This window comes from Lissotriton helveticus, chromosome 3_1, assembly GCF_964261635.1.
Source record: "Lissotriton helveticus chromosome 3_1, aLisHel1.1, whole genome shotgun sequence".
Classification (NCBI taxonomy): domain Eukaryota; kingdom Metazoa; phylum Chordata; class Amphibia; order Caudata; family Salamandridae; genus Lissotriton; species Lissotriton helveticus.
In genome coordinates, this window is record NC_136061.1 from 160253565 (window position 1) to 160269768 (window position 16204).

The following is a 16204-nucleotide window of genomic DNA, read 5'->3' on the forward strand; positions in this document are numbered from 1 at the left end:
TGTATGGCGGGCAGCCTCCAGGCTAAGTCTTGAAGGAATGTAGAGCAGCTGGCTTTACCAGTCTATATTGGCATGGATGAGTAAAGGAGAAGGGAACAGGTGGATAACAATATATGTATTTGTTTTAAACACATTCCTTTAGTTCCTTTACGAGGCTATAGGCAAGAAATTACAGTCGGTAAACTTATTCTAACACAGGGCATGGAGCCAGTAGTAAGACTACCGGGGGGTCCTGATAATGCTACACACCCTTATGTCACACCTATAAAGTGCCCAAGAGCATAGTGGCAACATCACATGGTTCAGGGGATGCGTCCGGCCATGTCCGGTTGGCTAGGATGATGTTTACCAGAAGCCAAAGTGGCGAGCGAACAGGGCCCTTGGGCCAGCTTACAGGGGGAGCTAGGGCTTTCATTGGAGCCTACAGGCTTATTCTTAGCCAGGGTTATGTTAATAGGCACCACACGGTAGCAAGAAGTTTAAATGCGCTACGGGTGTCACAAATTGAGGCTGCTGACCACTCGCAACGGAGAGTAAGGTGGGGAGTGCACCTGGGGTTCATCTCAGCTAAAGCCGGGTATCGGAGGGCATTGAATACAGACGGGTGGGTCAGCTTTCGTTAAGAAGCCAGAAACATTACCTAAATATACAATAGTTGGCACGGCATTTCACAATGTGGATTGTCCTAAGGTAACAATAGACGGGCCATTACATTCACGGGGGACCACAGGTCGACGCTTTCATGTAGGTCATATTACCAGACACCCTTAGATAGCCCTAAATGTCAGCAAGTGGCATGAAGCCTAGCATCTGAGTACGTGGAATGCAATCATGTGTGGATCAACGTGGGGTGTGAAGTCAGGAACATTACCTAAAGATACAGTACGATTCTATGGCATTCCACACCGTGTATGGTCCTGAAGTAACAATGGTTGGGCTATCGCATTCATTAAGGACCACAGGTCTAAGCTTACATGAAGGGCTTTCCACCAGGCACCCGTAGGCAGCCATAACGTGGATGTTCGCAAGTGGCACAAGCTGTCACTTTACTAAATACGATTAAGTAGTCATCTGGCGCGAAGGTTATCTAAAAACTTACTTAGCAAGTAAGTGATGCTAATGTAAGATTAGCGCGTGTACAGCAGTTATCGCCAGAAACACTAATGGTTTGTGTTTATCTTTTCCACTTATGTATGGCCGGGTCCATGGGGGACATCTGGAGAGCTCCACATCACAACAGGTGGACAGCTCAGGGGATGCTGGCGTCAGTCACGGCCGGGTCCAGGGCGGATATTGGAGGGGTGCTCCACATCGCAACATCAGCAGCTGGTGGACGTCAAAAGGAAAGCATACGTCGAGGAAGAGGACACCAAGGGCCCAAGTGTTGCTGGCAGGTGTAAGTGCTACCCATTCCCTAAGGTGGAAGTGGGAATTGTCACCCAGGTTTTCTTGATCTTTTTCTGGTTCCGGCAGTTTCTCCAACCTGTGACGCAGGGGAGGAACTCATCACCTGAAGGGGAGGTGCTACAATGTGCCAGCGCAAGCAACAGGCTGGACGCGGGACAGGGAAGAGTTGAAGAGTTGGTTTGGGGGACTGTGCCTTGGTCAGTTCAGTAACTTCTTTCAGGGACTCTTAGCTCAGCAGCCCGACCCCCCGTCAGTGGTGATACTTCACCTAGGGGGAACTGACTTGGCCAAACTTGGGAGGTTAATACTGATTGATGGGTTCATCTCCGCTGTGGGTGGGTCTTCAGGACTTGCTCGGGTGGCACAGTAGTAGGGTCTCAACCTATCCCGGGGTGGCAGGGGCGAGGGGCGGACTCGGTCAGGGCGTTGAATCACTCGATAGAGAGGATCAACACACAGTAAAAATAAATTAGTTCAAGCCCCCCCTCGGATGCAGACGATCCACTATGGGTGTATTTGAGGTGCATAATTCTACCTGGTGAGGGGAGTCCATTTGTCGGAGGAAGGAAGGGTCCTGTGATCTGATAATATCAGGGCCTAGTTGAAAGGTTTTGATAGAGTGAGAACTTGCTAGGATAGGTCTAGGCAGGGGGAGGCCAGATCGTCGGTTAACAATGCTGGCCTGTGGCGGTAAGGTCATTATCGGTGAGCACATATTTGAGGTCTGAGGGGGCGGGCATCATCCTATGGAGGTTCCCGCCCAGGGGGAGGGGCCTGCGGGCCACTCCCAGAACTCCAGGGGCAAGGTAATAGATGCTGCAAAGCAAAGGAGCGCGGGTAGGAGTAGTTCACGCTTTCCTTAGGCTGGTAGCCACCCCGCGCGCGTGGACTCATGACGCCACCGGCGCAGAGTAAGGGCCCTCCTTTAGTGGGTAAATGGAGTTCAGGGCGTAGACCGGGCAATTCCCGGGGTAACACTGCGCATGCGCACATCCAGAGGGGAGGCGCAGCTTGTAGGACCTGACACCGGTAGTGACCCTGCCATATGGCCAGAAATGTACAAAAATTCTAGATGAGGATGTTTAGTCTAAGTTAGGAAACAACATGTATTAGAGTTTTGTTAAAGTCAGGCTCTCAAACTTGTTGCTAAGAATTATGTACCTAAATGTCCTGCTGAATTTTTGTATACATTGTTGATTATGCAATTAAAACCTTTTTTAATTTCATACTTTAATAAATACGGCCGGGCGACTAGCGCCCGCCTTCCAAAAAGTAAAGACGTCTCGTGTCCACGTTCCTGGGTATTGGGTGCCGGATTGGGGGGGAGGCGGCAGCTAGTCGCTGACCATGTGAAAAGGGGGGGCCCTCGGCCCCCCCGCACGCATGGCGGCGCGGCGACCGTCGCCCCCACTGTCTCCTTGGTCGCCATTCGGCGGTGGGGACGTGCCCTGGGGGGCGCGGCCCACCGCCGATTGGCTGGCGGCCTCCTTGACCCGGATCCTGGGAAGTGGGTCCGGGTCAGGGGGGGCGGGCTATAGGAGGGGCCACCTGGCCCCTCAGGAATAAAGAGATAGGGAGCGCCCAGGAGACCCTCTTGTCCCTGGACGCTCCCTCGCCGAAACGGTGTGCCCCGCGCTCGGGGCTTCTTTGTTTTCCCACCCACCATCCCTTGGAGCAAAAAGTTTTGTAGCAGTTCTTATGTCTGGTTGAATAGTAAGTTTTGAAGGTACGGTCCACGGGTCTCACAGGGTAATAGAGATGGAATTATTGGTATATTTTGTTGATGCTTTTGTCTAGGAATTTTTCCCCTTTTAGCAAGTCATGTGTGAAGTGAATTGTATGTGATGCTAAGTGTCTTTAGGCCTTTTTTCCCTTTGTAGCTATACGCGGGTCTCACAGGGTAATAGAGATGAATTGTTGGTATATTTTGTTGATGCTTTTGTCTAGGAATTTTTCCCCTTTTAGCAAGTCATGTGCGAAGTGAATTGTATGTGATGCTAAGTGTCTTTAGGCCTTTTTTCCCTTTGTTGCTATACGTTGATACTGTTATTTATTAGCCAGTGTAGCTGTCCTTTAGAATTTTTTCCCATAGCTCGTCGTATTTATTAGGTATGGGGCATGCGGTAAGGTCATTATCGGTGAGCACATATTTGAGGTCTGAGGGGGCGGGCATCATCCTATGGAGGTTCCCGCCCAGGGGGAGGGGCCTGCGGGCCACTCCCAGAACTCCAGGGGCAAGGTAATAGATGCTGCAAAGCAAAGGAGCGCGGGTAGGAGTAGTTCACGCTTTCCTTAGGCTGGTAGCCACCCCGCGCGCGTGGACTCATGACGCCACCGGCGCAGAGTAAGGGCCCTCCTTTAGTGGGTAAATGGAGTTCAGGGCGTAGACCGGGCAATTCCCGGGGTAACACTGCGCATGCGCACATCCAGAGGGGAGGCGCAGCTTGTAGGACCTGACACCGGTAGTGACCCTGCCATATGGCCAGAAATGTACAAAAATTCTAGATGAGGATGTTTAGTCTAAGTTAGGAAACAACATGTATTAGAGTTTTGTTAAAGTCAGGCTCTCAAACTTGTTGCTAAGAATTATGTACCTAAATGTCCTGCTGAATTTTTGTATACATTGTTGATTATGCAATTAAAACCTTTTTTAATTTCATACTTTAATAAATACGGCCGGGCGACTAGCGCCCGCCTTCCAAAAAGTAAAGACGTCTCGTGTCCACGTTCCTGGGTATTGGGTGCCGGATTGGGGGGGAGGCGGCAGCTAGTCGCTGACCATGTGAAAAGGGGGGGCCCTCGGCCCCCCCGCACGCATGGCGGCGCGGCGACCGTCGCCCCCACTGTCTCCTTGGTCGCCATTCGGCGGTGGGGACGTGCCCTGGGGGGCGCGGCCCACCGCCGATTGGCTGGCGGCCTCCTTGACCCGGATCCTGGGAAGTGGGTCCGGGTCAGGGGGGGCGGGCTATAGGAGGGGCCACCTGGCCCCTCAGGAATAAAGAGATAGGGAGCGCCCAGGAGACCCTCTTGTCCCTGGACGCTCCCTCGCCGAAACGGTGTGCCCCGCGCTCGGGGCTTCTTTGTTTTCCCACCCACCATCCCTTGGAGCAAAAAGTTTTGTAGCAGTTCTTATGTCTGGTTGAATAGTAAGTTTTGAAGGTACGGTCCACGGGTCTCACAGGGTAATAGAGATGGAATTATTGGTATATTTTGTTGATGCTTTTGTCTAGGAATTTTTCCCCTTTTAGCAAGTCATGTGTGAAGTGAATTGTATGTGATGCTAAGTGTCTTTAGGCCTTTTTTCCCTTTGTAGCTATACGCGGGTCTCACAGGGTAATAGAGATGAATTGTTGGTATATTTTGTTGATGCTTTTGTCTAGGAATTTTTCCCCTTTTAGCAAGTCATGTGCGAAGTGAATTGTATGTGATGCTAAGTGTCTTTAGGCCTTTTTTCCCTTTGTTGCTATACGTTGATACTGTTATTTATTAGCCAGTGTAGCTGTCCTTTAGAATTTTTTCCCATAGCTCGTCGTATTTATTAGGTATGGGGCATGCGGTAAGGTCATTATCGGTGAGCACATATTTGAGGTCTGAGGGGGCGGGCATCATCCTATGGAGGTTCCCGCCCAGGGGGAGGGGCCTGCGGGCCACTCCCAGAACTCCAGGGGCAAGGTAATAGATGCTGCAAAGCAAAGGAGCGCGGGTAGGAGTAGTTCACGCTTTCCTTAGGCTGGTAGCCACCCCGCGCGCGTGGACTCATGACGCCACCGGCGCAGAGTAAGGGCCCTCCTTTAGTGGGTAAATGGAGTTCAGGGCGTAGACCGGGCAATTCCCGGGGTAACACTGCGCATGCGCACATCCAGAGGGGAGGCGCAGCTTGTAGGACCTGACACCGGTAGTGACCCTGCCATATGGCCAGAAATGTACAAAAATTCTAGATGAGGATGTTTAGTCTAAGTTAGGAAACAACATGTATTAGAGTTTTGTTAAAGTCAGGCTCTCAAACTTGTTGCTAAGAATTATGTACCTAAATGTCCTGCTGAATTTTTGTATACATTGTTGATTATGCAATTAAAACCTTTTTTAATTTCATACTTTAATAAATACGGCCGGGCGACTAGCGCCCGCCTTCCAAAAAGTAAAGACGTCTCGTGTCCACGTTCCTGGGTATTGGGTGCCGGATTGGGGGGGAGGCGGCAGCTAGTCGCTGACCATGTAGAAAAGTAAGGTAATTCGTTCCCAATGCTGTGATGCTGAGTTTGTTTATCCCTCAATACTTGGCCAGTGATGGCTCTTTGTTGGCCAATTACGATTTGGTCCAGAAGTATTGTGTCATCGGTGTATTTGTTGCATATGCACCCTCTTTCCTTGAAGTTTCAGTGAGAAGCAGTTCACTCTCCTGAGTTGGTCATTCAAGTCAACAAGATACAAGTTAAAAAGTAAGGAGCCAATATAAAGTCTTAGTTAAGGCCCCGGTTAGAATAAATCATAGATGAGTAGACCCTTTTGTTGGATATTCGTACTGTGACCCATGTATTTCTATGTAGACTCAAAATTGCATTCAGTAGATGTGGTGGAATCACCCATGCATCCAGTTTGGCCAGAACAGGTATCTGTTTACTTTGTCGCAGTAAGTTGCAAAATCAATAAATGCAGTAGAGAGCTAGCGACATTGATAGTAGGTTGATCTCTGTGCCCAGCCCCATTTGAAAACCAGTCTGAGTGGTGGGAATTATTGAGTTGTGACCAGGCCTCCAATTCCATGTGGAGGATTTTTGCGTAACATTTAACCTTCACGTTCAAAAGGTCAATCAGTGTAAAGTTTTCTGGTTTGTCCTCTACATCTTTCTTCACTTGCGGCCCGTCTCCTGCCAAAGTGGCTAGGCTGGCCGGAGTGGAAGCTGGGTGGATGGGGGGTCGGGGACAAAATAATGAATAAATAAACGTACCTGATTGCCGCCGCCGACAACTCCATTTTGCTCTTCCTGCTAGTAGGACAGGCTCCCAGACTGCTCTTAGGCCAATCACGATGCTGCAGGAAAGCAGTGTCAGGATTGTACTGAGCGCTATGACTTTGTGCACCCAGGCAGACTGGAGCCTGTGCCTGCTTTCTTCAGCCCCAGCAACGCAGCTAGGGCTGGGGAAGCTACACTATGCATGAGATGTTTGCCCGGGCGTTTCAGGCTGGCCAAACACCTCATGCGCAGTGAAGGGACAAGGAAGCACTCCCTAAGCACAGTGTGATCTCCCTGGACCCCCCTCCAAGACTCGTCAGGTAAGAGCCCAGTTTTATTATTGTTTTATTTGCGGGTGGTGGCAAGTGGGGCAGCGCTCCTCCACCCCAATGGAGGGACCGCTGCTGCAATTTTTGTGTATGGGGACTAGGAGGTATCCTCATCAACTCTTAGGCACCAGCACATTCTGTAAGCAGTAGTTTAACAAAGGAATCAAATAGGTGGTCCATTTATCGATTGTTACCTTAAATATGTTTACAGGAAGGCTATTGGCACCAGGAGCACCTGCAGTGCGGATTGATGTCACAGCATTCCGGACCATTTCGTCCTTAATTTAAGTCAAAGGATCACCTGAAGGGCTGAGCATTTCATCCGAGTGCGAGGAGTGAATAGCCTCCTGGACAGCAGACGTTTCAAGGTGTAATGTAGATATGTGTGCCGTTCAATTTGCCATGGGGATATTAAAAAAGTCCTCCTGTTTTTGCTTACCAATCGCCATGTAGACCATCAGCCAGAATTTTTGGGACTCCCCTGCATTTATTGCTGAACAGACTGCTAGCTATTGCATATCCAAGTTACGCTGCCTGTTCAGGTTAAGTCTGAAATATGTAGTTTCTACAGAAGAATCTGTCTAACGATGTGATAAGCTGATTTGAGTTGTTTCTATACTACGAAGGCTTGTTTCACCAGCAATGACTCCCTTTGTGCATTTCACTTGTGCTTTGCACATAATTCCTTCACTGTGGCACCCTTTCCTCAAATAGGCCTGCCTGCCCTAACGGAGGCAGGCGGCAGCTCTGTTCTTTTTTTATGTTTGATTTTATTGAATAGTAAAGAAAATGAAAACAAGAACAGAAACAGAAGTGAAAAAACAGACAATATGATAAATCATCAAATTATACAATAATAGAAAAATGGTGAAATTGTAAGTACTAAATACCAAAAGTAATAAATGAATATATCCAAAATCATTCATGTGGGACAACTAAGCAAGCATAATATATTATAAAAACAGAATATAGTAAACAGTATGTGAGAAATAACAATAAGGAACATTAGCAGTTGAAATTAAGAAAAAGGGGCAAGGGGAGAATTACGGTGGTTTGCGTACTTCGACAGAGTGAATATCATGTGTAGTAACTGATGGGGCAGAGGAAGAGAGATAATACACCGCGTTCCACCACGAACGGAAAGAAACATTAGTGGCTTGTTTCCAATTAGAAGTGATGTGATGGAAGGCAATGGCAATCAAAAGATCAATGAGTAGGTAATGTTGGGGAGATTGGGGCAGAGCAGGTGATAAGGAACCTAAAAAGATGTGGGTGAGGGAAAAAGGAATTTGAAATTGAAAGATTTTTTGGAGTTGAAACCAAACTAATTTCCAAAATTGGAAGATAGGAGGGCATTCAAATGGCATATGTTTCAAATCCGCAGAAGGACAAGGGCAGGACCAGCAGGTGGTGGGGGTATCAGAGGAAAAAGTCGATAAAACCAGGGGAGTAAAAAGAATACGATTACAAATAAAATATAGAGTTTGGGTAGTATTTACAGCTCTAGAAGTTTTATGTATTTTAGACCAGATTTTGTCCCAAAAGATAGTTGACCAATCTACTGAGAGATCATGCTCCCAGGCTAATTCAATTTTAGTTTTGGATCTATCTAAAATAAAGCGAAAAGAGTTATAAAGAAGTGCGGCGGAGGGGGGGGAATCAATTGCGAACGATACGGGACAACAGGCAACGGGAATGGTATTAGAGGTCGGTAAAGATTTAAGGTATAACATGAGAATAGGAAGTAACTTGTTATATTGTGGGCGAGAACTAGGAGGTAAGGAGAATTGGGACTGAAGATCTAAGAAAGAGAGGGGAAGGTCATGAGAGAGAAGCTGAGAGATCCATTGCAAACCGTGTGAGTGCCAAGTTTTCCAAAAGAAAGTACGATTATGAATCTTGAGTTGCTTATTATGCCAAATGGGTTGGTCCTGTGTTGAAGAGATAGAAGGATAAGAGTAAGGTAGATAAGGAAGGAAGAGTTTACGAGAATAAGAAATAATAGGATTACAAAAAAGGGTCAAGTTAGACGTGAAAGATAAAATTTCACGAAAATCAAAAGGAGAGATAAAAGAGGATTACATTTTTAACCAGAGAGGAGGATAAAAGGGAAGATCAGCGGAAAGCCAAGTCTGTTTTAAAGAGAAAGCACGGTGATATGTCTTAAAGTCAGGGAAACGAACTCCAGCTTTATCTTTCCTTAAGGTAGAGAGGGCGATGCGCGACCTTTTACCATTCCACAAGAACTTTAGTAAAATAGAGTCAATCTTTTTAAAATAATAATCGGGAATATGAATTGGGATCATAGAGATAGTATATAATAGAAGAGGTGATAACATCATTTTGATAGAATTTAGACGACCCCACCAGGATAGATAAAGTGGATTCCAACGAGTAATGTCAGAGTCTAACTTCTTAGAAACATAATCAAAATTTATTTTCAATGTATCAGATAGGAGAGGAGCAAATCAAACTCCTAAGTATTTTATTTTAGTTGGGTTCCACGAGAAACCATATTGATCAAAGAGATGTTTTTGACATAAAGAGTTCAAAGGGAGGATTTCACACTTATCGACATTAAGACGATAACCAGAAACAGCAGAAAAGGAGGAAACTTGTTGAAGAAAGGAAGAAAGAGAAGAGAGTGGATCTGAACAATAAAAAAGAATGTCATCGGCATAAACTGAAAGTTTAACTTGCTGAGAAGCAAAATGGAAGCCAGAGATGGAATCATCCTGACGAGTTTTAGTGAGAAAAGGTTCCAAAGCTAAAACAAATAATGAAGGAGGGAGAGGACATCCTTGTCAAATACCTCTTTGGAGGGAAAAATAATCCAAAACCATACCATTAACAAAAATCGACGCTTGAGGACCAGAGTAGAGCAGAGAAATAAAAGAAAGAAATTTGAGCGGGAAACCTGCCCAAGTAAGAGCCTGAAACATAAAATCCCAACTGATCCTGTCAAAAGCTTTTTCAGCGTCTAAAGAGAAAGCAGCTAAGGGGAGATCCAGAGAAGATGCTTTACTGAGAATATCGAAAAAGACTCGGGAATTGTCAGAAGATAGACGGCCTTTAACGAAACCCGACTGTTCAGGACCAATTAAATCTGGTAATAAAGGATCCATCCGAAGGGCCAGAATCTTAGCCAGAATTTTGTAATCGGTATTAACTAAAGAGATGGGTCGATAATTCTTACAAAGAGAATGATCTTTATCGTCCTTAGGGATTAAACAAATTAAAGCTTGTTGAAAAGTGCCGCTCGACAAGCCAGAATCAAGAAAAGATTGAAATAAAAGCAAGAGTTTTGTTAAAAGGAGAGAAGCGAAGTGACTATAAAATTCAATAGTAAACCCATCTGGGCCGGGAGCCTTACCATGACGCAATTTGGCGAGGAAAATTTCTGGAAGAGAGATGTCAGCGTTTAAAGAACCAAAATAAACATGAGATGAGGGGGGAGGGGAAATAGATTGAAAATAGGAAAGGAGATCAGCTGAAGTGGGAATATGTTCTGGAGTGTAAAGATTTCTGTAAAAAGAGACAAATTCATTGAGAATATCCTTATCTTTAAACAAAGAATCCCCAGCCGAAGTTTTAATAATTTCAATTTTTGAACGTTCTTTCCGAACTTTCAAATAATTAGCAAGCAGTTTTCCTATTTTATTCTGACCACCATAGTATTGTGCATTACATTTCAGTAATAAATTCGAGGCAGCATTAGTGGTAAATTTATTAAAAGATATTTTGGCGTCGATGAGCTCTTTGAGAGAGGATTCAATATTAGATGAGTGATAAGCGAGTTCCAATTGCTTGATCTTAGCGAGAAGCTGAGTAGATTTAGCCTCACTAAGTTTTTTCTTTTGCGTCACAAAGTTAATGATAAAACCTCTAGAGGCTGCCTTAAAGGAGTCCCAAACCATGACATATGAGGAGTCGGGAGTATGATTAAGTAGGAAAAATTCAGAAGTAAACTTAGTAAATTCTGTACAAAAAATGGGGTCAAGAAGTAAAGAATTGTTAAATCTCCACCTGCCAGAGTGGGGAGAAAAGGGGATGAGGTCGATATCGACGAGTACGGGGGCATGGTCCGAGATCAAAATGGAACCAATGTCAGAGTGTATGACATGTTGAGTCAAGGATTTGCTAAGGAAAATGTAATCAATGCGAGATTGGGAATTATGTGAGGGAGAATAAAAGCTGTACTCTCTAAGGTCAGGGTTGCATAATCTCCAGACATCTACTAATGCATTATTTTGAATGGTTTTGATGAATTGGGAGTGCATTTTGGAGGGTAAAAACGTAACCTTGGAGTTCCGATCGAGGATAGGGTCAAGAATTTGATTACAATCACCACCAACAATGATATATTCATTTGTAAGGGTGGCTATTTTGTCAGAGATGGAAGGCCAAAATAGCTTATCAACACCAGTGGGAGCGTAAACATTGAAAATCACAAGGGGTGTTTTATCAATGAGCAATTTGACAATTGACTAACGACCATGAGTGTCACATTCCTAAGAGATTATAGAAACATTTAACTTTTTATGAACCAAAATCAAAACTCCGTTTTTCTTATCATTGGTGGGAGAAAAGAAAACATGGCCCACCCAGCAACGCTTAAGTTTTAAAGCTTCAGTTTCTGAAAGATGAGATTCCTGAATAAGAGCAACATCAGTCTTAAGTCTAGCAAGGTGCGATAGTACCCGCTGCCTCTTAATCGGATTGTTTAATCCTTTAACATTCCAAGTAGTAACACGGAATATAAAGTTGAGAGGAAATATAAAGCAATAGCATTCTTGCTAAGTCCATCGAGTAAGAGATGGAAAAGAAAGAGTAACAGAAGAGAAGAAAGGAACCAAGAACAATAAAAGAGAAGAAAAAGAAGAGAGCTGAAAAAGAAGGAGAGAGCAATGATGTATGAGAGAAAGAGTAGAAGAGGATAAAGAACACAAAGACAGTACAAGTCCAAAACAGACGACAGAAAAACATACTTATGGAAACAAACGCGAAACAGGGGTGACGGCATCAAAAGACGACGACGACAACAGCGAGAGCGGGCAACAAAACCTCCGCTGGTAGGACGATAGAGAAACATTACAGAGAACCAATGTGACAACATCGGGATAGGATGGTCGAGGAAATATCTGTAAAAAAGGGGTAGAGAAAATATAATGTGAGGGAAACGAAAAAGGAAGAATAAAAAGTTAAAAAACATTTTAAACATAGGGTAGGAAGAAAGGGTAAGACAACAATCAAAAGGCAAGACAACAGGATTGGGTCAGGGTATACATGACTAGAGTGTTGTCAGGTCCAATCAGGTGACTCTGGAAGTGTCCATGACATCTGCTCCATGGCGACGAAGAAATTCTTGCAGAACAGCAGGATCTTCATATGTAGTAGTTTTCTCTTTGTAGGTAACTTTAAAGCGACATGGGTGTAGGAGACCGTATCTGGCGTTTAGAGCTCTCAATTGTGGAATTTCTTCCGACGGTCGGCAGTGACCTTAGCAACATCTTGATACAAATAAAGACGATGACCTCCCAGGTAATTTGTTTTTTGAGCTTAGCGGCTGAAAGAACCTGTAAGAGATCTGTGTATTGTAGAAACAACATGATTACCCCACGAGGTTTAGAGGATACTTTAGGACCAAGGCGGTGGGCTCTCTGTATATTGACAGAAGATAAGGCAGGTGCATCCACATTTTTTGGAAGGAAAGACTGGAAAAAAGCAGTAGGGTTAGATCCCTCCGAAAGTTCAGGAAGTCCATAAAGGCGTAGATTATTCCTGCGATTTCTGTTTTCCAAATCCTCCGTTTGCCTTTTAAATTGAAGAATTTCAGCTTCCATGGATGAGATACGAGAACAGGAATTTTGCACGGATTGAGTTGATTGTTCAAGGATTAGGACACGAGAATCCAAGGATGACCATTTATCATGCATAACTTGTAGGGTTTTAGTTGTTGTTTCCATAAACGGTTTGAGAGCTCGCAATTCCTCTAAAATAAGGTCCATAGAAGAGGAGGATGAGGTATTGTCTGGGGAGGTAGGGTCTTTCTTGAGGCGTTTTGAAGATGCTGACGATGTCGGCAATTTGCTGCCATTGTGAGATTTAGAAATTGCGGCTGGATGCATCTCAACCTTGGACATCGCGTCCTCTTCCATATCCTGTGAGGGAGAGTCAGAGTCCGAGCACGTAGGCGCCTTGGTACTAGTAGAGAGCTTTAAATTACGAAGTTTCCCCATGTATGAGTACAGAGAATTGAGGTTAAGCAAAGCCCTGACCACCAAAAGTCAAAAATTGAGAGAAAAGTCAATTAATCCTGTGGAGAAATGGAGCCAAAAAGGAGGAAAGGCAAACAAAATGATGGAGAATTGAATGTGACTAAGAAGTCATTGAAAATGAGGCAGCGAGATCATAAGGCAGACCAGGGCAGAGGAGGATTGACCAAAGAAGAAAAAAAAAAAAAGTTAAAATAACATCCACATTGCAGGAGGAAAGCAGGAATAGAAATACGGCATCTTAGCGCGTTAATAAGTAAAGCGTGTAATCTCCAGGAAACAAAATGGCTGCTAGAATGCAAAAGTCTGAGGCGCAGCTATAAAAACAACAGAAATGCTGGAAAACTGTAATAAATGAGGGCGCTGGGCTCACCTCATCTTAAATGTAGAAATTGGGCATATCCGTGATGCAGAATGCGCATGAAAACTGGAGGCAGCGCTTCATAGGCAGAGTCGCGCTTCCTCTTGAACAAAATGGCGGCCGGAATGCAAAAGTCCGAGGCACAGCTATAAAAACAACAGAAAAGCTGGAAAACTGTATTAAATGAGGGCGCTGGGCTCACCTCATCTTAAATGTAGAAGTTGAGCAATTCTGTGATGTAGAATGTGCACGAAAACTGGAGACAGCGCTTCATATGCAGAGTCGTGCTTCCTCTTGAACAAAATGGTGGTCGGAATGCAAAAGTCCGAAGCGCAGCTATAAAAACAATAGCAATGTTGTGAAACTGCATTAAATGAGGGCGCAGGGCTCACCTCATCTTAAAAGTAGAAGTTGGGCAGTTCTGTGATGGAGAATGCGCGTGAAAACTGGAGATAGCGCTTTATAGGCAGAGTCGCGCTTCCTCTTGAACAAAATGGCGGCCGGGACCCAGAAGCCCGAGTTGCGGCCGAGAAAGTGCTGAGGACACAGCAAAACTTAAGTTCACTGAGGGCGCTAGGCTCACCTCATCCTAGAAGGCATCAGGCAGCAATTCCATTCGAAAGCTGCCGGCGGAGCCTCTGAATGACGACGGAATTCGGAGGTCGTCGCTGGAGCCTCGTCGCTACGCCGCCATCTTGAGCGACGCCTAAGCCACGCCCCGCAGCTCTGTTCTGTTTTTGTCATGTGCCTCGTGCATGTCTGCCACTGATGAGTGGTCTCAGTGCATGTGTGTCAGTACACTGGTATGGGACAACCTGTGTACAGAGCAGACGCAACGAAAAATATATACTTTTGATTAAACTGCAATGTATTTAACAACAAAGCTAGAGGGACCCCAAGAATTCATAACTGAAAGGAAACCAGAGACAGAAACTGGTAGTTAGTTATAAGTTATTAGAAAGCTTAAAAGCTGCGGATTCTATCTTTACAAGCCTGGAAAGGGTCGTTGCATCTCCTGTTTCGCCCCCTTTAATAATTTTGGTACGTTCTAAATGAATATGCATCAGATACATGTCATTTTCTCCAGCATACATTTTCAGGCATATTCTCCCATGGCCTACAAATACTAGGAATGTTTTCTTGGAACTTACAGTATAGTTAGATATTTGCAAAAGTATGTTGCATGTAATCATTTCCACGTGTTTTTGTTTCTTTTCTCATTTTTGTTGGACCTTTGTTTTATCTAGTGTCTCGGTGGTTTTGCTCCCTTTCCACATTATTTTCTATTCATGTTCTCCAGTTTTAATATTCTGTAGCTCTTGGCATTCTTTCTACAGCCTCTGTCCCAAGGCCAGTTCAGCCAAGTGTGGGAAAGAACCCCTGGGTTTGACCACAATAGCTGCTACCCGCTGCTACCGTCCAGAATGGAATCATTTGCATATTTGTTAAGTTGTAAAGTGCTTTCATCCAGTAGTAGGAGCCCAGTTACACCCCCTGCCTTCAAAGTTGCTGACCTCAAACATTGAGCAAAAAGTCTACTTCATAGTTGCTCTTTCAAGCGTATTGTTTGAAAAGTATTTTATTTATTTCACTTCCAGGTTTGGTAAAGCGCTGCATGTGGCCATTTGGCTGTTTCAGAGCGCTGAAATGATACCAAGAAGTACTGAAGATGCCTGCTGCATATGCAGTGACCATCAGTATGACTCGCGACCTGATGAGAGAATGAGTGATAACTATGATGTATGGCCTCCAAGTGGAAGTTTTTGGCTTGGGACTTACGGGGTCTGGCTTTGCTTGGAAAACAAAAGAAGAGTGTACCCCTACTTACTGCGTTATGGCGTGGTAGTGGCATTCTTACGGGAGACCCATATTTGGGGGGACTGTATTACGTCCTTGACGCGCAAATATAAGGGTCAGATTGTTGTGGCTTCTTATTCTAATTGCTCCAGGGGAGGCCTACTTGGGTGGCCCTGGGGTCCTCTTCGTGGCTTAGGGAGTCGCTCTAGAGCCTCAAGGGACGTATGGGATTAATTATCTCAGGTGCACTGAATGCTCGAGGGAGCTGTATGGTAAATTTATATGCACCTAATACTGATGATGGGGCCTTTTTCTGTACAGTGATGGGTGAAGCTGCGGTTCATCTGGGTTCCAAGTTCCTTATGGTAGGGGATCTGAACTGTGTGCTAGATGGGGAAATGGATCGCCTTCCCCCTAAATCAGACACTAAACCGGCAACATCATGCACCCTACCGGACATTATGGCTGACATGGGCTTACTAGATATTTGGAGAGTGAGACACCCTACAGTTAAGACATCTTCTTGCTTTGTTCCTGCCACAGGGACATATATAGTGGCTTAAATTATTGTTTGCTACCAGGTGCATTGCTCCAATCTGTGTAGGGCATTTCCTAGCGGCATGCTACATATCCAATCATTCCCCCTTATTGGTATCCTTCAGGATGTCTAAAGAGGCCCCGAGTGTACCTCTATTGAGGGGGTGCGCGGAGGCCCTTACGCACCTAGTATTCAATGGGACAGTGAAGGAGGTGGTTGGCCACTTCTTTGCTGATAACTGGGGTAGTGCTTCATTGAGAGCAATAGAATGGGATGCAATGAAGGCAGTGCTACGTGGGGAATAACCCATGAGGTGAGTCAACAACTCTCTAGGTCGTTAGCAGGGCTCGAGTCGGGGTACCACGCGGGTGGACGGCATCCCCCCACTTATTTTACCGGGGGGACGCTGTCCCCCCTGCCAAACAGCTGGACTTCACTCTTTGGCCTCTCTGGGACGAGGAGCTCGGCACCTTCCGTGATGTCACTTCCTGTCGTGACGTCACTTCCGGTGACAGCGTCCCCCCACTTCTTTTTTTACGACT